This window comes from Triturus cristatus, chromosome 2_1 (assembly GCF_964204655.1).
Source record: "Triturus cristatus chromosome 2_1, aTriCri1.1, whole genome shotgun sequence".
In the NCBI taxonomy this organism is placed as follows: domain Eukaryota; kingdom Metazoa; phylum Chordata; class Amphibia; order Caudata; family Salamandridae; genus Triturus; species Triturus cristatus.
This window is the reverse complement of record NC_140581.1, coordinates 507,835,327-507,858,457: the sequence shown is the minus strand read 5'-3', so window position 1 is coordinate 507,858,457 and position 23,131 is coordinate 507,835,327. Positions and strand designations below refer to the sequence as shown.

General features: G+C 46.9%; 1 protein-coding gene across 2 annotated transcripts in view; it reads left to right on the top strand.

Moving 5' to 3' along the window:
- Positions 1 to 23,131, top strand: part of DHFR (dihydrofolate reductase) — a 296,698-nt gene that overhangs the window by 233,257 nt on the left and 40,310 nt on the right. The gene's annotated exons all lie outside the window — the stretch shown is intronic.

Sequence of the window (23,131 nt, the reverse complement as noted above, 5' to 3'; positions counted from 1 at the left end):
AAAATATGTGCAGAACAAGGTAGCACCTCACGTGCGCACCACCTTAGCGGGCTGAAACTGGTTAGATCATCACCAGTACTGCCACGTTTCTCATCATAGGTTGCCACCTTGTTCAAAGAGAACTGGATAACCGAACCAGAAAAAATCATGAAAAACAAAAGGTGAAAATATGTGAATGTCACACACCAAAGTCCTGACTTAAAATTGATAAAGAACCATGACTACCACAATTTTATTCTCTACTCATGGATCAATTCAAAAATAAAAAGTGCTGTATTTTAACAGACACGAAGCCAATGAGCCGACATGTTTCATTGCCTTACTTTTACGGCAATTTCTTCAGGGCAACAGGACTTCATTCACCTTGTCAGCACATTTTGTACTGAACTATTTGTGACCGTTGTCAGCCAATGTTTCTCATACCGGCTCGACAGCGTCTAAAACAGGTACTGTAAATGTTGCAGTGATCCTATGTTTCACAAGCCCTCTTGTACTTTGGGCATTCGCGATAAATTGGCATCCCGAGCTTCATCTCAGCTGCCAGACGGCTGAGACGAAGCTCGGGATGCAAATCTTTTTATAAATCAGTACAGATCCTGGTAAATCAGGAATCCACCCCACAAATTTAGGTAATTGGGGGTGATGTGAAGAGGCTAATTTGATACCTCTCAATCCCTGTTACACAGTTCTTAAAGATTTCTGTACTTAATAGATTGGGTCTGTTGTGTTATAAAACTTCTTTGAGTGGGGGATGACCCAATCTGTTTCTTTCCCCTGTAGCTCCCTGTTGTTATGAGCCATTGGGTGTAAGCCAATAAACACCATATTTTAGGGAGAAAGCACATGTACGTAAGCACTGGTTAGCAATGGTAAAGTGCAGAGAGTCATAGTGAGAGCTGTTAATTAAATACGTTTGAAATACTAACAAATATCACTAATATAAGATACTAAACAATATCACTAATAGTGACCACATCATACCAGATTACTAGAGCAATTACCCCTTGCAAAATTGACGTGCGTGATCATTTCAGCTAGTTAGGGTTGGAAACAGGGAGTCATCAATTGAAGGCAACAGTAGTGAGAATCTACCTAGAATATTCAGATTAGGAAATGTACCAGTTGAACACTGATTTCTTAATTTCAGCACACACATGGCACAGCACTCCTTTGGATACACGTTCACAAGCAGGGGTGTTGCTTAGTCAGTGAAATTCAGGATGAGTGAATCTCAGATTTTTCAACTAAAAAGCAGTGAGGCTGCAGGTTGGAGGGGTGAAATGATCAGGGTTTGGGATGATTGTGTACATGAGGTAGAGGGGCAGTACTGATTTGCATTAGGTGAGACTCTGTCTATATTGCCAATCCCATCCAATCCAAAAAAGCTTTATTCGACGTGTTAAGTCATGAAAGCACAAATATACATTTATAACCAATCACAAAACATCTAAAAGCAATTCAAAGAGGCTCTTTTCAAATTTGATACACACCTTTCAAAATACAAATACCATAACACTCTATATACAAATCTAAAAATGTTTGCAAATTAATATAATAAAACTTTGTGAATGTACCTCATTACAAACTACAATCTATACTGGGTAATTAAGAAAGGGCAATTAATTTCACAAAAATACAGTACAGCCTGGCATAAGCTCAATTGATCCAATGCTTAATCGTGGGATCTTGTTCTTATTGCCCACACCCACCCCAGATATTTTGCCATGGCTACAACAATCACTTTTGTTGTGTCGCTTCTTAGGATTCTTTCCGCGTCATTAGCCCTTCTTGTTCCCAAGAGCTTACAAATTGAAGTCAACCAAACACGGCGTGGCGCTATGTATCCACTACATTCAAACAATACATGAGCCATTGATTCTTTGCCATTCAGGCACACCGGACACAAATCCTTACTAGGTGTGGACCATTTACTAGTAAAAACCTTTAGTGGCAGAGTACCCACCCTAAACTGGAAATACAATTTTCGCTCATAGGGCTTTGTAATAAAATCCCAATATTGCTCTAGCCTAGGGATGGGTTTACAGTCCAGAAAAAACCCTGTAAGGGAAGAGGACTCGCAACTTCTCACTATGTTGTTCTGAACCATTTCCCAGTATTTAACCTTCAAGATCTTTTTTGCTGGAAAGATTGTATTTTTTGGATTTGCCCACAGAGAATTCATGCCAATATTCGATGGGGTAGCTCTAAGCTGCCTTAGCCATTTTATTTGGTGCAATGTATCCGCCCTTATTATATCTAGGAAGCCAGCCGCATACTCTGCAAGTTCTGGGGTAGACCAAAGTCTACGCCAGTACAAATGGGGACGTAGTTTAGCAGTTTCCGCGATTGGTTTTCTTCCTAGATCGTTCAATAACGGGCATGTCGGAGTACTCTGTGGCAAGTTGGTGATGTTTCTGAAGAACTTATTTGTAGACCGAGTAAGTTTAGATAAGTTCTCATCCCCCCAGAGCTCTGCAACATATAGGGCAGAGCTGGCGAATTTCATATTATATAGCTCAATAGCAGGGCTGATTATCTTAGAGAATTAGGTATTGTATTCTTTTTGCTGCACCCCTACCAGTTGGCGATGTTTTAGGGATGCGATATCGACCTGGTGTGTCCAATTTAGCCCCTCCTGAATTTTAACCCCTAAATATGTGAACTCCTTAACTTGATCTAGCACGACGTTGTTCATTTTAATTTCCCCCTTAAAGGCCCTGTGTTGATTAAAGGCCATCTGTTTTGTTTTAGACACATTGACCTCCAATCCACGCCTAGCGCAGAACTCCTCAAATATTATTTGGGCTCTCTGGAGCCCACTCGTTTTCTTGGAAATGATCAGTGTGTCATCCGCAAACATTAATATGGGGACTTTTTCGCCTGCTAGTGTCGGTGCATCTGTGGGGGTTGACCTCATGCAAGTCACTATCCCGTTCCTATATAAGGAAAATAGGGTTGGGGCCAACACACAACCCTGTTGAACACCCTTCTTTACTGGAAAAAAGCCAGTAACTTCACCCTGCTTATCCCATCGAATCTTAGCCTTGTTATCCTCGTGCACCTAATGATAAGTGTCAACAGGTTGGGTGGTAGCCCCATTTCTTGTAACGGCTTCCAGAGTTTACCTTGCTGTACAAGATCGAATGCTGACCTCAGGTCAACAAAAACGGCATACAAACTTCCCCTACCCAAGGTTACTATTTTCCAATATAGCAAAATGAACCTGAACACTTGGTCGATTGTGCCTGTAAAAGCTCGAAACCCTGCTTGTAGGGGCGATAGGATGCTGAATTCGTCAATCCATTCTTGCACTCTATTGAGCACCAATCTTCCCATTACCTTTTGTAAGGAATCTGAGGCTAATCGGCCCATAATTCCCTGGGCAAGATTTGTCCCCTTTCTTAAAAACCGGTATAATCTCTGCACCTTTCCAGGAGTCTGGAACCGGTGCGCCCTGGGCTATAGCATTTGACACTAAATGAATGTACTTGCACCATCTCACTTCGTCGTAGAGGAATACATCCCCCGGTATCCCATCTAGGCCGGGAGCCTTCTCAGCCATAATGGATTTCAATGCCAGCTCGACATCTACCTTACTAAAAGCTGCCTCCTTAAAAAATAGTTTGGCGATGTTGCCCTCTGTTTCATGCTCACTTGCAGCATATTGTGCTTTTAAAATGGTTTACCCACTCTGATTGTGAGACATGATTTTGGGGCTGGGAGGCCTGCCCTCCTCTGTCCCATTTGTGTACGTTCCAAAACTGTTTGGGGTTTCTATTAACACAAGCCTCCCTCAATTTATCCCACCTTTTTACTGTCCCATTCTTTCTTCGCCTTTATTTGCGCCCCTCGGTAGATAGCCCTTGTTGCTCGTACCACTGGGGGATCCCCTTCTTTTACAGCTACCCCTAAGTCTGCACGAGCCTTTTTGCATTCTAAACTGTACCATTTCTGTACTTTAGGAAAGGCTGTCTTTTTTGGTTTGCCCTTTTCACTTAAATGCATACATAGTTGACCAAAAAATGTATTATGTATGCAAATGGATCGCTTTAAGTCCATCGGATTAGCTACGCTGGCCTGTAAATCATTTATGGCCTGATCCAATTCTTTTTCAGTACTAGCTAGTACTACGGGTAGTTCAATTATCTTAGCCCATTTAAGTTGCCTCAAATCATTTGTTGGCACAAGGTCAGCAGTGGTGAAAGTGTTTAGCGTTTTGTGGGGGACTCTAGGCCGTGATAGGTCCAAGTCCACACATATTGGATTATGGTCACTTTCCAATCTCTCTTGAACCCTCATATCCATCACGGTATGCCAAAGTGCTAAGTTAACCAGTACGTAGTCTATCCTACTACTGCTATATCTGTTGTCAAATGTATTAGCCCCCATTTTATCTGACGCAGTACGGCCATTAACTGCCCGTAGTCCCTTCTCTATGCAGATGGAATTGATTTGAATCACTGCATCTGACCATCTTTTTATTGAATCTAATTCCAACTTTGGGATGCCCCACTTTAGATCTTCCTCATCCAACAAGTTACCCTCCTCACTTAATAGTGGCTCAAACGTCGCATTAAAATCACCTGCGACGATATGTGCATCTGTCTGGCTACCCTCGAAGATCGTCAAAAGCCGCTAAAACTCCCGACTTCTTCCCCCTGGAGCCACGCACATAAATATTATACATTTCCATAATCCCCTTAGTTCCCCTAAACTATCTTAACGGCCTGGATGTCTTGGTTATAGGTTGGGAGAGCTTGGATGTCTAACTCTAGATCTTGCTTCACCCGCATTGTCAAACCCTCTGATGGCCTGCCTTTTAGGCCTTTGCCGGAATGTAAAAATTTAAATACCCTGCGCAAAAGAGGGGGGCTTCTGCCCGGGTCTCTTGAAACAGACAGATCTCAAAACCCTCGATAAAAGCATGCCACTCTGGGGATCCCAACTTGGAACGTAGTCCTCAGATGTTCCATGACAACAGTGTTTTCTTTAGAGGTATTGTACAAACAATCAACTGACCGCTTGGAACAGAGGGGCTTGGGCTAACCTCCTGCCCTAATCCATCATTCTGTCTAGTTGGCAGGGAATCCTCGTCTAGCATTGGATCCTGCTCTACTACTAGGTATTCACTGCTTAATAAGCTATCCCTTTGGGCAGTATTGGTGTGCCTGCTGCCTATTAGCCAATTCCACCTCATGTCAATCTATATATTCCAGGATAGATGATCCCTGGATCCTAGATTGTTTGTGCTTGAGAAGACAGGCGTTCGTACTACTCATAGGGGAGCGTCTAAACTGGATGACTGACCTGGTGCACTTGTACTAAATTCTAGTGCAAATAGATCTGCTCTGGCCATCATGAGCTCAATGCAATCGAAAAGATTAGCAGTTGCAACCAACCTACGGGCTTTTACAATATCTTCCCTAATTACCGAATGGCATCCTCTAACATGCCGTATCCAATGAATGAATTTATTTATTAGGGAATCCTAGCTTTCTAATCTTTTGCTTGCTTCTATCTTTGGTACATTCACCATAAAGATTCTGTGGATATTGGTTAAATCCACAGGATTGTAAGCTGGATACCTATTTCTCTGCTCAGCCTCTGGTTGGATTGGATGTAATACAGCGTTTTCATTACGCCATATCAGGGCCCTCATCAAAGCTGGTGTAAAAGAATTTATAGTTTGACTAGTACTAGAGTTTGGAGTAAGTCTAGGCTTTGGTGGAAGCGGCCTCGTGGTCTCTGACCTGGGCCTTCCCAGACTGGATGAAGCCCCAGCTACACGAGTTTGTAATACATGGGGGGCAATGACTGGTGTGGCCCTAGGTGTTACCTGGGTACTTGAAGTTATACCTTATAGGTATCCTGGGCATCTACTTTCCCTTGCATCCCCAGGCAGCGGTGGAATAGATGTCAATGACTTTACCAACGACGTTAGGTCCTCTATCTGGCTTCTCATTGATCCCATTTCCTGTCGTAATAAGATAACTTGCTGTAGCAAGTCTTGTTTCTCCTTAATCAAGCCTGGCCCATTGACCCTGCCCTGCTCAGGGATCTGTGTTGTCTGTGACCCTTCTTCTCTCCTTGTTTCGTTATCGGAAATGTCTAGCAATGGGAGGAATCTGTTGGCACAGTGTACCATGGTAACAGTATGTTCTGTGTTAGCTATACCCCCTTTAGTTATTTCTCCATTATCAATATTGTTAGAAACTTGCCATCGGTGTTGTCTCCCCCGTCACAGGAGGCCCGCTGGTTAGATACCTGGGGGCGCAACATCTACGCCTCCTCCTGTGCTTCTTTGCGGTCCCTTAACACTCTTTGTGTGTTGGCCAGAGCCACTTCTTGCTTGTGGGATTCGGCGGAGTCCCTTATGTCTTCCGCTGCTCGGGAGGGTGCCTGCGTTGATCTGCGGCACCATGTGTTGGATGGCCAGGAGCTGGCGGCGTTTATTCTTCGCTCGGCTCTGGCCGTTTCGGAGGTGCTTGGTCGTACCATGGCTACTTCGGTGGCCCTTCGTCGCCATGCCTGGCTACGGAATAGTGTTTTCCCTGAGAACGTTAGAGAATGGCTGGTTGACCTCCCCTTTGATGGCACTTTGTTTCACGCCCCTGCGGTGTCTGCCATTCAGAGGTTTCTTGTGGGGCTTCTCCCTCCTCCCTCCTCCTCCTTCTTTGTCCTCTGCTGCAGAATGTTTCCTAAGAGGGGTTCCCATGGTTCTTGGGACGTAATTTACCCTATGTGGGGTACTGGTAGCTATTATATAGCTCTGTCCTGTGCTGGCGAGGTGTGGTCTTCTTTTCGGGCTCCTTGCTCTCCGTAGCATCACGGTATGTCACAGGTGCGAACTTCTTGCCACTTGTCGTGGTGCAGCTTGCGCTGGGTCCGTCCATCTCCTTGTCAGTGTCGCTCGGCCGGTCTGGCCTGCTGTCTGCGGCATCGTGTTGTGGCGGTTCTGCACTTTTGTCCTGTGTTTTGGCCTGGTCCTCTGTCTGCTGCTCCAGAGGGTTTGGTTTTCTTGACCTGTGTTTTGGTGGCCGGCTTGGGCCCGTCCTCCGTCTTTCTCTTCTGCCGGTTCCTCCACTTCTTCATGGGTCAGTGTGTGTGTGTGTGTGTGTTTGGTGGCCGGACCCTCCCTTGGTGTGTGTCCTGGCCCTCCCTGGCCTCTGCCTTCGGCGGGCGTCTGCCTTGTCCTGGGTGCGCGGTTCCGTAGTGTTGCCTGTTGCTGGCGGCGCATGCCCGTGCAGGGCTTCTTGTTATACTCCACCGTTGTGATCTTGATGTGTTCCCTTGCACCCCTGCCTCTGGTTCCGCTGAGGCTTTGCGCGCTGGTGCTTTCTTCTTCCACCTGTGCTGTTGGCGGTGGAGCTGTTCCGGCCTTACCTGCTGCTTGTGGCCAAGGTGTATTCAGCCCTTCTCTCTCTGTGGGCATGTGTTTCTTACGGTGGGGCCCCGCCTCGGGTCTCCTTCTTCTCACTGGGTTCGAGGTGGCCCTTGTGTTCCTTAAGGTTTTTAGAGCGCTGTCTGCCCCTGCGGGGTGTTGGGCGCTCGCCATTGGTTGGGCTTAGGATATCCTTGCCTTTTCCTTCTTGTGCCATGTCCCCTACTGGGGCCCTGGTCTCTCCTGGTGGGGAGGCTCTCTCGCAGCCCCTCCTCCCTTCTGGGTATGGCTTGGGTATCTATTCTACGTTAAGGAATCTGCGGCTAGTAGTCTCTATCAGATGTAAAAGTTACTTACCTTCGGTAACAATGTATCTGGTAGAGACGATTCTAGCCGCAGATTCCTTCACGACCCGCCCTTCCTCCCCGTTCTGCGAGGACCCTCAGCTTGGTTTTCTGCGCTCTCCTCCCTGTGGGTGGCTGGTTTTCTGTGGGGGTCCTTTCGTTTTCTGTCTGTCGGACTTCCCTCCAGCTGGGTTCTCTCTAGTGTAGGGGCCTGCGTTTGCTCTTTTTCCCTTGTTACAATTTCTGATCCCCTTGCGGTCTTCTACGCTGGGGGTTATTTTGCCTGTCCTTGGCCTCCTGCTCCTTTCGGAGGCTCTGGCCCTCCTTGACTGGTAGTCTGGTGGTGGATTGCAGTTGCTCCTCTGTTCCGGGCTTGTGGCCCTTTGCTGTGTGGTCTGTGGTTGCAGTCTCTCTCTTTCTCTTACAGCGCTTTCCACAGCTTGTGCCTCCAGCCTGGCTATCGCCTTGGCTTGGACGGTGGTTCCACATGGGGGTGCTTTCCGCTTTCCCTGCTGTGGTTTTACTGCTGTCGCCTTCTGGTACTTTGGTGCTCGCTGGTGCTATCGCCTGGCTTGCACAGTTGTTCCTCAGAGGTGGTCTGCACTTTTCCTGCTTGGCTTTCCTGTTGTAGCCTCCTGGCGCCTCGGTGCCACCTGGTGCTGTTCCTCACCTTTTGTCTCTCTCCCTTTGTTTCTTTGGGCTTTTCGCACATTGTTCCCATGCTCTCCTCAGTTTTGTTGTGATGGCTCCTCGTTGTGGTGTGGAAAAGTTCTCCGAAGCAAACGGACGTCAGCGTGCCGGGGTGGGGCTTATGTGACCTCGCTGACGTCACGCCCGCAGAGGACGTCGGGGTGGGGTCGAGAGGTGCCGCCCCCGGCGCGCAGAGATGCTGGGCAAGAAAGTTTTCCGGGTCCAGTCTCACGCCTGGGGATAATTCTACGTTAAGGAATCTGCGGCCAGAATCGTCTCTACCAGATACAACTTTACCGAAGGTAAGTAGCTTGTACATTAGGGTGTCCATCCGATCTAAGACACAATTACTGCCTGCGTGCAATTGGAGCTTCCTTGCCTTTTTACCCCTACTACCCCGGTTTGAACCATTGCCTCCCGCCTCCCCACCGTCCTCCCTTCCACCCGGTAACTTCGTTTTACCCATTGCTATTATTACAGGTCAGACAATATGACCTCTTCAATCAAACAATACCCAAGAACTACAACTTAGCCTCAATATGCTGATACCATACATGCACTATCTCCAGTATAGCATAATTAATAGAGTAACCTTTTACAATATAAGATAGAGACAGCTGTTTCTAGCAGACAGAATCACCAGTGTCTTTTACATTCAGTCACAATCGGTAAGGTATGAACAGTACCTTGGGGAATTATGATTGTCTCCACGTGGTCTCAACAGTGGTTCCCCTGCCGATCCAGCAAACGAAAGGGGGGTGGCCCTGCCCTGCCTCTTCCTGCCACGGAGGGTTAGCGCGTCCTGCGCTGCAGGAGGGCCGCTGTGCTTTTATCGTGCCTCCTGACGCGTTTGGCAGAGTCACAGGTGAGCGGGGGTTGCTGGGAGTTGTGGTCGGGCCGTTCCCCCTCACTGCCAGAGATGGTCATTTTCAGCCGTTCCCCTCACAGCAGCAATGGAGGCGGCTTGTCGGTGTCCCGGTGCCTGAAAGCATCCCGCGCTGCAGGAGGGCTGCTGTGCTTTTATCGTGCCTCCTGTCGCGTTTGGCACAGTCACAGGTGAGCGGGGGCTGCTGTGAATTGCGGTCGGGCTGTTCCCCCTTATGGCCAGAGATGGTAAATTTCAGCTGTTTCCCTCACGGCAGCAGCGGAGGCTGCTTGTCTGTGTCCCGGTGCCTGAAAGTGTCTATATTGAAACGGTGGGCAAAAAAAACAAATGGGTTGGAAACCTACCCAAAGGGATCGCCAGTGGTTAGACTATTTGCAAACTTAAGTCCCATCGCTTTATAAGTGTATGATTGCCAGTAGTATGCTTGGACACCTTGCCCTGCCACAGCTCTCCAAGCCTACTACTGCTAATGTTGGTGAATTCCAAAAGGTAGCAACTTTTCACTCATTTAAGGAGTACTTCTGTGGTTGCAAGTGTACTACTTTTTTGCCAAGCCGGTTACTATATATATTTGAGTTACCAATCCAAAAATGAACAAGTTAAAACCTCTTACTGAAATTAAACGACGAGAAAAGCAACATTGACAAAGCAGACCCAAATTATTACACCTAGATCCAGCCAAGAACAAATTTATTTGGGGGTGGGGGTGTAACACACCCTGAAACCACGTCCCTGTTCTTTGGTGCAGACAGCAATCCATATATTCATGTTCAGTCAAGAGACTAGAAGTTTAGGCAGCAGAGGTCGGTACAACAAACTTAAATACTCGGACAGTAGTACATTTCATGTCAATTAAGGTTTATGAACAATATAAAATGCCTGTAAATATGTAATGAAATAGCCAAGTAAACAAGTACTTTCTGTGACGAAAGACAAAACATCAGCAGCAATAGGTCTCCTCAAATCAGCATTGGTTTCTCTTGATCTGTTGCTGTCTTTTTCATCCTGTCTCTTACTATCTTCCATTTTACAGGCGGTGGCACCGCACAGTTCCGCCCCCTCTCACTGACTGGCTGCAATATGGAAGCTTCTGAGTAGTGGCTGGTGAGCTACCAGTTGCTCATGATTGACAGTTTGGAGACCCATGCTATAAGCCTTCACTTTGTTGTTTTAATGCTAATGGGCAGTGCATGCTAGTAGGTCTAGCAAATATGCATTTAAAAAAATCCAGGAGATTTTCTATGTACAGGTTTAGTGACCTGAGGGAATGCTGAAACCATTTTTAAAAAAGTTTTCTTAATTCATGGAAAACCTATTCAGTTGCACAGTTAATTTCCTTCAGCACCCTGTCCCGTTCATTCTGTTTCCCTCTTCCCTCTGCTCACGAAACCGGGTATAATGGTGCAGTAGGTATTTTGGTGTAGAGTAGAGAAGTACGTGATATGCATTTCAACTGTATCTGAATATCCACAAACGTTTTACTTTATGGATGTCCTCTTGATTTGCATTGTCATCATGACCACTGTCCGAATATGTAGTCTTATCGGACATCAGCATGCAGAACTTGAACATTTCACATTTTTTGACTAATACTAATGCACGTGTTTGATTTGACTTCTTACACGCACAAGCAAAATGTCATATCTGAAAAGGAATGTGGAGCATTTTGTTGGGTGCTTTGAGCATTTACATTTGTGTACAGCCGTTTAGTGTCCCAAAGACCCTCTCAATTCTTTAACGTTATTGTAGAAAAATGCCTGAAAAGTCAACCTATGTTTGATTAGAGCCACCGGCCCCCTTGTGGAAAGTTTTCAAGATGCTGATTTTTTTTTTTCTCTCAGGATTGCGTCAGAATTATTAAAGTAGACCAGTATTATGACTATCACGAGATAACCTATACACCCTAATTACCTAATTGACGTGTGTGCTTGGGAGGAAGGAAAACCGTTCATTTTATAACTAATGCTGCTGCAAAAGAATACTAGGAAAGGCATTTTCCAGGCTTGGCCCTTTCTCTCATGCTTTTTTGGGCTTCCCTTTGTGGTTCGCTGTTTGTAGCAAAGATTTTTGGTTTGTATTTTGTGACTCCGTGCCATGGTAATTATGATCTACTTGTTTTATGGTCAGTCTGCTTGCTACACATGTATGTATGTGAATGACGAGATCCTAGACGCTCCATCCTAGAGTGATATCTATCTGATACGTATTTGGCGTGAACTAAACCCATCCAGCCTTCAAAATAAAATGCAACAGACAGTAGTCCAGCTCAACAACAATCCTGGGGGATTGACGTGGGATACAGATACCCCTGCACAGCCCCTCACCTCCGGCTCCTTACCCATTAGGCCGCGTCTACCCCATCAGCCTTAAGTAATTGAAGGCGAAACAGGTGACTGACTGACTGCCTACTGCTGATGAACTCTTTAAGTCCTCAACCTAAAATGTTACGGTCTCTGAACCATCTTTCATTGAAACCAGTGGCTTTTGTGACTGGCAGTATCCCATTTCTTATGTCTTTCCAGAGGACCTGACCTACCATGCAATTAGATGCGTCCCAGCCCTCTGTTCCACTGACTGCCCTGAAACACTGGGCAATCGTTCACACCCACAGCAGATAGAAATTTTCAGAGAGATCATACTATAACTTTTCTAGATGATATTGGAGGGGGGGGGGGGGTAGTTAGTCACTCAAGAGCTTCCTCTGGCCACTTCCACTGCTGTGGTCTTACCTCATTGGGCCTCTGCCTAGCCCACTACTGATGCCGACCCATGCCTCAACTTCCTTAACACAGGTCTCGTCTGTTTCAGACGTATGCGAATATGCCTCCATTGTTGGTCAGGTAGTTCAATCACTGCTGGCCAAAGGGGCGGTAGAGACAGTCCTTGAGGTGGAGAAGGACAGGCAGTGTTACTCCTGGTACATTGTGGTCCCCTTAAGACAGGACTCTGACCAGTACTGGACCTTCAATTAACACTGTCCTTTGAAAAGAAAGGTTTTCGGATCTGGGAGACTGGATAGTGTCATTGGACTTGCAGGATGTGTACTTTAATGTGCACTTCTTGTAGTTCAACAAAAGCTTGCTTTGGTTCATGGGGGATTCGGAACACTTTCAATTATCTGTCCTTCCTTGTCGGCCATACTTCAGCCGACTAGGTGTTTACAAAGGTGATGGTGGTTGTTACGGCCTATCTGTCCAGGTCACAGATGGCGAGTATTCCCTTACCTCAATGACTGGCTGTTGAAGGTGAGCGCACCAAAGTCACTTGGCACCACCTGGAGACAGGTCTTTCCCTGCAGTTGTCTATGGGGTATGCCTTAAGCAAGCCAAAATACTACCTGCAACCTATGGAGAAGATCACCTTAATAAGGGCCATCATGGACTCTGTGGTGTTCAAGGCCTTTCCACCCCTGCAACAAGTCTGGAACATTCAGGTTAGGACCCATTGCGGATGTTTCTGAGTGCCCACTGGAACCCCTGCCTGCAGTGGGCACAATACTGAGGTTGCCTCTCTGACAACATCTGTATCTCGCAAGAAGCAGGTCGGTAACTTCAGTGTTTTCTGTCTGAAACTAGCCTTGCATGCAGCAGGCTTTTCTCTCTACACCATTTAGAGTTTATTGCAGTAGTGGAAGCATCGTCACCTGGGAGAGGTGCACATCAAAGTCCTTTGGCTTGTAGTGGAGTAGTTGCACCACATCAGCCTTCTGGAACTTTATGCCATAGAGTTGTTCTGTCATCTAGAGGTAGCATATTCAGTTCTTACCAGTTAACACAAGTGCCATGAAGTATTGCAGCTAGCTAGGCAGTGGGAGGTCACGATCCATTGCCAGGAAGAACTGTGGCGCTGGAAGTGTTTGAACTCAAAGCGAGCTCTCTGACAGTTAAAAATTTGGCAGCCTAACTAAATACTATGGTGGATGAGATCAGCAGATATCCCATGGTGGACCATGAGTAGCATCTTCATTCGAAGGTGCTTCAAAGAATCTTCACCATGGTGGGGTATGCCTTGGGTAGATCTTTTTGCAATTACGAGAACCTGCAGCATTTTGATTACTGTGCACTAAAGATTCCTAATCAAGGTTCCCGTGGCGATGCATTCCACCTGCAGTGGGACTCCAGTCTCCTTTTTGCCTCCCCACTTCTGCCCTGAGTTCTGAGGAACGTTAGGAGGGGGCAGAGTTCGACCCATTCTAATAGCCCAAACTGGCTAGAAGCGTGTGGTACTCTGACTTGGTGAGTCTGAGCATTTTCCCTGTGGTCCATCTACCTGTTTGTGACATTCTGTATTAGCAACAGGGCAGGGTTCTGCAACTATACCTCAATACTTTAGAGTTTTAGCCGCTCCTACTGAGTGGGTCTTTGCTGCCTACCTAATCTATGTATTCTCATAGTTAAGCAAAGTTCATGGCCTGGTTCAGAAACCATTTGGGGGACCCGCTTCAGGAGATGCTGCTTGATGTTCTGGTCTTTTTAATACTGGCCTGGCAAGGCTTTATCGTAGGCACTGTTAAAGCTTATATTTCTGCAACATGACAGCTGGAGGGTGGCACCATAGCGCAATCTGGACTCCCTGTCGCATCTGAGGGGGAGGAAAGTTGCTCATTGAATCTCTGGCGAGTATATGTCTTTGGAAGCGGGGGGCCTACAGCATGCCTACTTTTCCCACTCACGAGGCAGAAGAGACCTAAGTGCCACTGTGCCTGGACGGTCCTGATATCGACCCCGTTGGAGCACCTACACCCGGACATATTGCGCTATCGGGCGGGATGCCGGAGTGGGCGAGGGGCTCCACGGGGACCTGAACTGTGGCACGCTACGATCACTACTGATCCCAGCGCTACGTGAGTCCTAACTGAGGACTACACCCCAGTGACTCTGGGACCGTCCCTGTTACGCTGTAGTACGCCAGGCTTTCTGCCTGCTCTTACTCCCCAGTGCGGGGACGCACTGGTTGCCCCACGCGATCTGACTGGCGGGGATGGGCCGCAATAGAGGAAGGCAGCAAGACACCGGGCCCAGAACAGACCCCGCAATGGTGCAGGTGGACCTTAGCGGGGCGTCGCAGCCGCCCAGCTGCATCCCGCCTACAGCTGAAACGGAACTTGTGGACAAACTAGATCTCATCCTGAAGGAGGTCAGGGATTCTAGGAAGGCCATTGAACATCAAATTGGCGCTCTCACACTGCTCAAGGCAGACAATGCTAAACTGCCGGACAAGGTGAAAGATAATACCATGGCGCTAGCAGATCTGTCCCCACAACAAGCTCAGAACACGACCCATGTACAGCAACTACAGAAGCAAGTCGATACCCTGCTAGACCGTGTGGGAGACGCAGAAGGAATGACACGACGGAACAACGTCCGCGTCATTGGGCTGCTGGAGCGTTGCGAGGGAAGGGACCCAGCCACGTATATGGAGCAGTGGTTCTGTGACCATGTTACCTTGGAGGGCCTTTCTGCCCAATACTGTGTGGAACGTGTGCATAGAATACCCACCGGTCAGCCCAAACCGGGCGCCCCACTGCGACCCCCTCATCGTCCGGCTATTAAATTCTAGGGACAGAGACACATTACTGCAAAAAGCACGGGAGTTGGATCAGATAAAATTTGAAAATACAAGAGTATCACTGTACAAGGACTACACACTTATGGTGCAGAGACAGCGCTCTTCTTTCACGGCCGTTAAAAGGAAACTGAGAGACTTGAACCTCAAATATGCCTTACTCTTCCCGGCCCGACTAAAAGTCATCTATGGAACGCAAGACACATCTCTTTGAAAGCACGGAAGACGCCGAAGAATGGTTGGAGGTAATGGATCCCACGGGGACTAGAGATAATGCTTCCCAAAGTACTCAACGCAGCTCCAATCGAACGGAGAACAGAGTGGCGTCCGCCGAAGCAGACTAATACGCGGAAACTCCCGACGGCCTAACCCATCGTCGCAACAGAGCAAGGAGCAGGCGCTTATTGCAGCCGCTACATTTCGACAGCCTACGCTCATAGAAGACTCGGCCTCTTCCGAGGAAGATTTGAACAGGTCGGACTCTGAGGGTAGCGTAGCTCTGTTCCCCTCGGTGACCCCTCAAACGGCAGATGGACTGTTTGGCTGACGATCGTATGGTGCTGCTCCTTAAGGACTGGATTTGGACGCTGATGTAATATCCTTTTTGTTTTAATTTGCTAAATGTATTGTGCAGTGTTGTATGTCTAGATTTTCGTGAGGACGGATTCGCTGGCACAATGGAGCACGACCCACGCTCTGTGAATGGCGTTGGCGATGTCCCCCAATCTGCGAATGCTGTTGTAGTACAGGGCATAGTTTTGTTTGCCATGTTTTGTTATGTGGTTCGGTATAGTTGTTTGACCGGACCGAGTGTTGGGGGTTCTGGGAGGGGGTACAGTCCTATTTATCTGCTAGTTATAAGGCGGCTAGTCACTGTCACATATGCGATATGGTCTGACTGCAGGACCAATACGATATTTCAATGCATACACTCAGTCAGTATAACGTTGTAACGTGGAACGTTAGGGAATTGGGTACGATACAGAAAAGCCATCGAATACACGCCCATCTGCTAAGGAGAAAGGTGCAAATAGTGTATTTGCAAGAATCCCACATGCTGAATCAGGAGGCTATGAAGCTCCGTAAGAAGTGGAGGGGGCAGGTCTTCACCATTAGCTACTCAGGGTATGCACAGGGTATCACCATTTGTATACGGCATGGAGTGCCCTTTACATTACTGGAACAACGAATTGACAAGCAAGGGCGCTATATTTTTATACAAGGGTCCCTTGATGGCCAACTGGTAGTGCTAGGTAACATATACGCACCAAATACTGAACAGGAACGATTCTTTACTACCCTGAACCTAGCACTGGCAGGATGGGAAACACACCCCTGGATAATAGGAGGAGACTGTAACACGATTATGGACATCTCGCTTGACCGGTCCCATGCCCCCTGAATGGTGCGGGTGTAATTAGGCAGGCGAAGGCACTCTGTGGCTGGGCTGCTGGTTGGGCCCTGTGTGATGTGTGGAGGATATGGCACCCGACGCATAGGGAATACTGATTTTACTCCCCGGTTCACATGCTGCACACAAGAATAGATAGGATTTACTGCTCTAACACTATTGCAATGCAGGCTACACACACTACATATCTTGCAAAGACCTTCTCGGATCACAACCCACTAGAGCTAACAATCACATGGGGCAGGGTACCTACTCCGGTACCAACCTGGAGATTATGGCCACAATTGCTAGAGGACGCAGTGTTCCGTACCGCCATGGCAGACACCATCACACATTATTTTACCGAAAATAGCAACACAGCTTCTAATGGCTTAATTGAGTGGGACGCCTTTAAGTCGGTAATACGCGGGAGGGCTATCAGCGCGACTGTGGGAGCTAGGCAGGAGGTTAATAAGTCCCTCATGGAAACGGAACGCAAGCTGGATAGACTAGAGCAGGAGGCAGCACAAGATAGGGAGAAGCTGGCGCCACTCCAGGAAGCCCGCATTCAACACGCGGAGCTATTAGAATCCCTTCGAATTATAGATTACCAGCGATAGACACAGAGAAGTCATACTGAGGCGGACAAATCAGGGGCGCTGTTGGCTAAATTATTGAGGGATGATCCCCCTGCCGCAAAAAAGAAGGAAAAAAAAACTTATATTTCTGCCATTTCTGCCTTTCTACATTCGCCTGACCAATTTTTGGTATTCAAATCGCCAGTTATGATGCATTTGTTAATGGGCTCAAATATCTTTTCCCTCCTGCTCCCTTAACTTGGTGCTCGTGATCTGGACATAAATGCCTTTCAAGCATTTACATAGGTGCTCGCTGTTTTTTGAGTTTGTATTCCTTATTGCAATTTCTTCGGCATGCCTTGTTAATGCTGTCAGTGCAACCTCGGTATACTACCTTCTTCCCTGTCAAATTGGTGGTGCAAACTCGTGCTTTCTTTCTGCCAGAGGTGGTGCGAACCTTTCATATTTTTTGTTTGAATCTGTTTGGTTTTTCCGGGTTGTTAACAAATCGTACAAAAAATGAAACCTGTTGCAGTTACATAGGCAGTATATCTTCCAAGAAGCTGAGTGCTATGACGTACTACAAATAGTGTTCTTAACAATAAGGCAGTGCTGAGACAAATTAGCCATACTTCAACATGCAGATGTCAGATTGAATGAAAGCGCATAGGAAGTAAATTGCGATACGCACATGTTCGGCTCACCAAAAGGGCTAAAAACATATGCATCGAGAATTAGCCAAATTCCAGTTTTGAGTATTACAACAATTAAAGAAACCCGAGCCTCCCCCATTCTGCACACACATTGTGTTTAGTCAGGCAAACACATGGTTAAACTAGTCAACATTTAATTTCTAGGGCCTGGAACAGAGCAAACGTGGAAAATGCTCGACTCATGGGTGCCATGTGGTTGTTAGGTCTGTTCATCTGTCGTTCCCTCCCCACCCTCTAATCGACCAGTTAGGTCCTTGGTGGCATGTTGTGTGGTGGCCTGGAAATTGGTCATGATAGTGTCAATTGGTGGCGATGGGAAATTTGCACAGCCCTACGTTGTTTTCCCTGTGCAGTGCAACACTTCCTGCCTGGGCCCATTCGATGAAGGATTGCATCCAGGCTGCTAGAGATGGAGGCTCATGCGATTTCCAGCACCAATTAATGAGTCGTTTGGCTGTCACCAATCCCAGATCAAGGAAACGGAAGGTGCCACTGTGTCTCTGTGGTAGAGGCCTAGGAGGCATGTTTCCCATGTGCACAATGCACGGCGCCCAGTGCAAGTGGATAAGTGAAGCTTGACACCTCGCCAGCAGTGAAGGAATGGACAGGCCCATAGCATGTGGCATAGATCCACGTCAACCAAGTGACAGCAAGGGAAGGCAGCATCCGTGCAGCGGAAGTAGCCATTTATTTTGGCAGGGGTCAGGTAGGCTCTATACATAATGTAAAATTGGATACCTCTGAAATGAGCATTCTGTGGAATATGAACTGGGCTTTCCAATAAGGCGGACTACTCCTTGTCCGTGCAGGGATGATTCAGGTCTCCCTCCCGTGGCGCAGGGGTGTGAGCTGCAGTAAGGTGTGGGTTTGCAACAAGTCTCTAAACCAATGTATTAAGTGTCTACCTGGTCCCATCACATGAAGATACTGTATAGTAAGGTTTGTCAGGTGTTCTTGTGCCATGTCGTCCCATTTGTTCCCTAGTGTCTTGATCAGTGAGTTGTATAAAAGGAAATGGCCATGGTGCAAGCTATCGTCCTCCATCAAGGACTAATATGGGAGACGGGTACAGTGGCGGTAAAGGTGCCCTTTGGTATGAAGGCCTGCTGCATGCCAGGTGGCTAGTTCCGCAAACTAAGTGATATTGTGTTCCCTAGGCGTACTGAGCAGGACCATTACCGGTGCATAGGGAATCAATGATCGTATGAGGTAAAGAAATTGGCGAAAGCAGCAGTATGCCACTCCTAGAAGCAGCTGGTCAGTTTTTCTTGCAAGGGAGGAACAATTGAAGAGTGCTGGGTAAGTTCCAGATGAGCAGTGTTGTGGCATTATCGGCCAGCGGCAAGCCCACCAGCCCTTTAGCCACCCATTGGAGTTGGGAAGCAAGGTGGTACTGTTCAAGGCTTGGCAAAGCGGGCCAGCCCAGGTATGTGGGCAAGTAAAGCTTTGAAATTGCTACCCTTCAGCGATATTTGTTCCAGACGAATTACCGCATTAGTTTCTTGAAGGAACAAAAAAATTGGGTTGGGACATAAAGAGGGAGATTAGCAAAATATTAAAGAAGGTGGGGGAAGACAACCATCATAAGGAGGGCTATTCGCACCGCCATTAATAGTGGTAGTGTTCCCCAAAAGGCCATCTGAGCTCTTAAGGATGTGGCAGCACATGTGAGATTGCCATCAAATAGGTCCGTTGATGACTGATAAACCTTGACGCCTAGGAACCGGAATGTACTGGGTTGCCAAGTCATTGGTACCACATTTAAAGTAAAGCCCGGGTTTGGCAGGTGTGAATGGGAACAGGCAAAATTGAGCCCAGTTTACCTTCAAGCCAGAGAGATTAGCAAAGTGATTGAGGGTTGGAGCAACCGTGGTGGGAATCGAGTGCACATCTCTGAGGTAAAGGAGCATGTCTGTATAAAAGAGCAGGAGTGGATTCCAAAACCCAGGGGAATGCCCCAGTCCTCGCCCTGCTCCCGAAGGGCAATTGCAAATGGCTCTATTGCCAGGGAGAAGAATAGTGGGGAGAGCAGGCATCCCTGACTGGTGCCTTTCCTTATGTGTACTGGCTCCAAGATAAGGGAGCCTGTTTTGATCCTGGCTAGTGGTAGAGTGTATAGCAATTTAACCAATCGAAGAGAACGATTCCCAATACCCTAGCGCAGCAGTAATTCAAACAGGAAGGCACACTCCAGGGAGTCAAAGGCCTTCTCTACGTCCAGTACCAGACAGCCGGCTCTAGACCACTGATGCGGAGAGTACTTCAGAACACGAAAGAAACGCCATGGGTTTAGAGAGGCGTTATGGGCGTTAAAAACCCGTTCTGGTCCGGGTGGACCATTGCAAGGATTAGGGATGCTGGCCGCTTCACCAGGATTTTTGCCAGCACTTTAAAACCCATATTGAGCAGAGCCAAGGGTCTGTACAAGCCCAGTGCAGAAGGATCTCTGTCTGGCTTGAGGAGGGAGGCATGAGGTTGATAGGGTCTCTTCATACGGTGTGTAAGTGAGGAGCAAAGAGTGGAGCATAAGCTTTGTAGTACTCAGCAGGCAGGCCTAGCCTGTGGCTAGGGCACATATTGCTTCTTGTATTTCAGAGTGTAATGGGGTCATCAAGTTGCGTCCATTGGTCTGGCCAGTGAAGCGGAAGGAACCAATGTCGTTGGGGTTGGCATTGGACACCGACTGGTATAAAGCCCCCGATATACATAGGAATTACTGGGGTCTTGTGCAGCCGCCAATCTCGTCGTTGTGAGAGTTGGCCCCTCAGTAGTAGTCCTCCATGCCGCCTACCGAACGCTTATTGGGGAAACTCTGGCACGAGCTGCAGAAGGGTGTAAAGTGCACACGGATGCAGAACACGTCTGCACCTCAAGGTCCCTGCACGAGGGGCAGTGCCATTTGAAGCCTTGAGTCACTGCGCCCGGTATAGCAGGGTGATGGTGTCTCCACTCACAGCCAGCTGCTGCGACATCGTGGGGAGGAAGAAACTGCTCCATCGATGACAGATAAGGTAGAGAGGGTGGTAATCTGAGAGTAAATCACTGATGACGGGTGGTACGCAGGATATAGGGCAGGTGAATGGGGCTTCACAGCGGACCCTCTCTAGAGTGTGTCCCCTATCTAGGTTGTGCAAGCCATGCCCTGTGATGTCACCCTTTCATGTGGGACAGTCCATCACTCTTCTCGCTGTGGTGTTTTTTTTTTTTTTTTTTTTTTTTTTGTGCTGCAACCCTCTAAGTGAAAGATTTTGGACCCAAACAAGAGACCTTAGCTTTTACATCGAGCGCGCTAAGGATCAGTGGGTGAATGACCAGCTTTTTATTGTCTTTGCCAGTGCTTAGAAGGGAAAGACTGTTGAGAAGCTAACCTTGCCTAGGTGGATCATCTTGTGTGTTAAAACATGCTATACCTTGGCCAAGAAAAATCCTATATACAGCTCTGCGTGCTGTTAATTCTGGAGGTTTTGTGAGGCCACCATGGAGCGTGATGTTACTTATCTATCAACGGCACAAGGGAGCAATTGCTAGGAGAAGTTAAAAGCCCAGTCTGGTACCTCGTCGGGGAGGTGGGGGTGGTTGAAAACACGAGGAATCAGCAGTTGTATAGATTATCCACAAGTAAGTGCATTATTGAAAGGTAAGTTATTAGTTAATGTTTGAAGTTGTTCTTATTGCACCTTTAACCCCTTCCCCGCTCATGACGGAACCGTTCCGTCATGAGCCACGGTTGCCGTGTGCTCATGACGGAACGGTTCCGTCATGACACGACCGTTGGCGGCCGCTCCGCCTACGCGGCGCTGTTTCCCCGCCTGTGCGGGGGGACAACGCAAATGGGCGGAGTCATGACGGAACCGTTCCGTCATGAGCACAGTTCAACCGTGGCTCATGACGGAGCGGCTCCGTCATGAGCACAGGCCCACCGCGCTGCCCCCCTGCCCCCCCCAGCGCTGCAGCGGAATGTCCGCAGCAGCGAAGGGGCTAATGTTTCTGAATCATTGTTTGGGAATGTATACTCCTTTACATACATTATCAGCAATTTCTTATTTGGGACTTTCTTGGCTCTTAAAGTGTGAATGTCCTCTTCTGGTGTGCCATTCCTTCCTCAAGCCTCCCCATATCACATCCCGGTGTGGACTGAGAACAGCTTAAATAGACAATTTCTCTCATGCTCTCAGTTTAAGCCTATCTTTATGGTGGATCTGTTTCGTTTGATGTAAAATAAAAGGCCTAAAATTCAGAGGACCTAAACCATAATACATAACATCATAATGTTGGAAGGCAGGGTAGGCAGCTATTGGAGTTTTGTTGGAGGAAGAGCATGTCATCCTGCTCTCCTTTCATCTTTTCCATCGGAGATTCACCTCTTTGCCCGTTCCACCTCTCCCTGTTTCACCATTAACATTCTCTTACAGCTTGTTATCTTTCCTTTTTAACTCAGTTGTGGTTTACCATTGGACTTCCTTTCCTCGTTTGTTGGTATACTTGTACTGCTATTGCCTTGACCTCTCTTGTGCTTCACCTGTTTTATTATGAAAAAATAAATGTGTTTTTGTTGAAGCAAAAACTAAAAATTCCATTTGTTTAGGTATTTTTATTTCTGTCCATCAACTCCTAATATCAGTTCCCCCTTTGGTTGTCTAGGGTGAAAGCTTTCTTGTAAATTGCCATGTCAAAGTTCAAGCACCACAAAAATACCTATGGCGAATTTGGTGGATAATGAGTTGTACTGGTTCTGTCTTACACTAAAGGGTACAGTTTTTGTTTTATTGATTATAGAGAGGTGTGTGTCTGTCTGTAGGGAGGAAGAGTTTTAACCTTACTGATATTTCGAAAAAGTTTGACATTTATAGGTAGATGCATAAAAATTCCCAGCAGAATTAAACCCAAGGTTCGTATTAGGCTCTCCATTAACCTACGTTGTGTAGCACCCAAAAATCCTAAATTGGTGGGTTCCCAAATCTTACTCTAACCTTCCAATTTTGGGGCACTGTGTAAATTAACAACAAACCCATCCTAATAGTGAAAAGTACATGTCCCCTAGTCTATTTATTAATTGCTGCTAGCCCACGTTTCCCTGGGACTTGGTTAACTACTGAAACAATTTTTAATTTCAAAGATTTCCATATTGTTTAGTTCATATCTTATTTTTAAATGTGTATGGAAGTTTAAACCCCTACTATAAGATGACGGAGTTTTGACTTCTTACTTGTCTCATTTATTGAACATCTTACTGATGATGCGGTAGTCAGTCAGTTCAGAACGACTACATTATGTTTAAAATGTTGAGTGCAACCTTTACAAACGGAAATTACTGTGCTGTTGCTCTAACTGGTTGTGTTTGAATCATTACAAGAAACTACTGTATCTGGCTTCTTATATTCTATGTCCTTGCATTTTATTTTTGAACTACAGTTCAGGACAGTTGCACTGTCGCTCTAACTAACTTTGAGAGTATACTTAATTGATTTGAGTAGAAAACATGTTTGTGAAAGTGTGCTTACTACAATTTCATTTGCATATTATTAATTTCCATTTTGTATTTCAGTGCATTTTATTTGACTAACACTTCCTAAAATAGGATCTG